Raw genomic sequence first — 1,529 nt, forward strand, 5'->3', positions numbered from 1 at the left:
CCAAGTTTTTTGACTAAGAAAGAATAACCGTGAAAATATTGTATTTTTCTCGTTCGTCAGAGTTTTCAGAGAGCGCCGTTGAATGCTAACAATTGTGGCGTGCAGGGGACATAATAGTTGTGTCAAGTGCGAACTATATATCGTACCCGGTGATGCTATATTGTAAGCGGTGTGGAGAGATGTCGTATCACAACATTGAAGCGCTTTCGCAACGCGCGGCAGTAACTGAAAATTTATGCTTTTACCAAAACCAGTTGGAAGCATTGCAAACGGATCGTTTTTTCAACTTATTAAAGTTGAACAGACACAGCGATTGCTCGAATCTGAGGGCTTGTACGTTTGGGAATACGTGGGGACACTCGGCGACAGAGTTGACCTCTTTCTTTCGTGCTCCGCGCGTGAATCAAAATGATGACGAAAGTGTTGATGTAAACTGTCAAAATTGACCAATCAGAGGGTATACCAGGAGCTGGTATACCGGAATGAAGAATTTAAAGAGATGCTTACAGGCTCTCCCGCCTCGCCTCGACCCAAGCCCTCATTCGCTTTTCACACGCAGTTCTTTTCGTTTTCTCGACTATCTGAGAGCCTGGAACAGGCTACCGTCCAGGTATCTTAAAGTCCCTAATGTGAAACCCATGACTGCAACCTCGTTCCCAGGGTTCTCTCCTACTCTTCCCCTGGAGCGACATTCTCGTCCCCATCGCCCTCTTCGTTTCTCTTAGCCGGCGGGGCCTTGGCACGAGAAATCGAAGGGCTCTGGAGATGGATACACGGAGTTGGGCCTCGTACAACTCATCGCGAAATAATTCAGCATGTTTTGCGAGAATGTCATCAGCAGTGGCGGTGATGAATACCTTATATTGTCGATTGACATCTGCAGCAAATTCATCACCAAGAAACTTGATCACCAATCCAGGCGTAGAAATGGCCTCTCCCGGTTCCAAAATTGTTACAAGTCTCTTGAGCTTGGCCTTGAACCGGCGCTGTAATATCCTATGTGAAGTATACATCTTAACAATGCTATTAAGAATAGGATAAAATTCAGGCTGTGACATATTGGCGTCCTCTGGCCAGGTTGACACCTGAAAAAATTACGAGAATGCCGACATAGCCATGTTTTCCGACTTCCTCCTTCCCATTTCTTGTCTGCCTGAGACTATGGAAAAGAGTTGGGGGACTGGGAGAAAGTCAGATGCGAAAAATTTATGCGCATGGGCCAGCTCCTACTTCAGCAAATTTCTGTGGTGATAGGAATTCTGAAAAACTGGAACTCCTCAATAACCAGGTTTTACGAATTATTCTTAATGATAAAGTCAACAAATATGAAATACTCAAGTAAAGCTATGATCATCGCAGTTGTGGACGTAGTTTTAGCAATTGCATAGAGAAGCCTGAAAAATTCAGGACTTCAACGGGGTTTGAACCCGTGACCTCGCGATACGGGTGCGACGCTATAACCAACTGAGCTATGTAGCTACTCGGCTGACTTTGAGAGCTGGTCATTTGTAGGTTCTGATTTTCCCGTG

Source organism: Montipora capricornis, chromosome 3, assembly GCF_036669925.1.
Source record: "Montipora capricornis isolate CH-2021 chromosome 3, ASM3666992v2, whole genome shotgun sequence".
NCBI lineage: Eukaryota > Metazoa > Cnidaria > Anthozoa > Scleractinia > Acroporidae > Montipora > Montipora capricornis.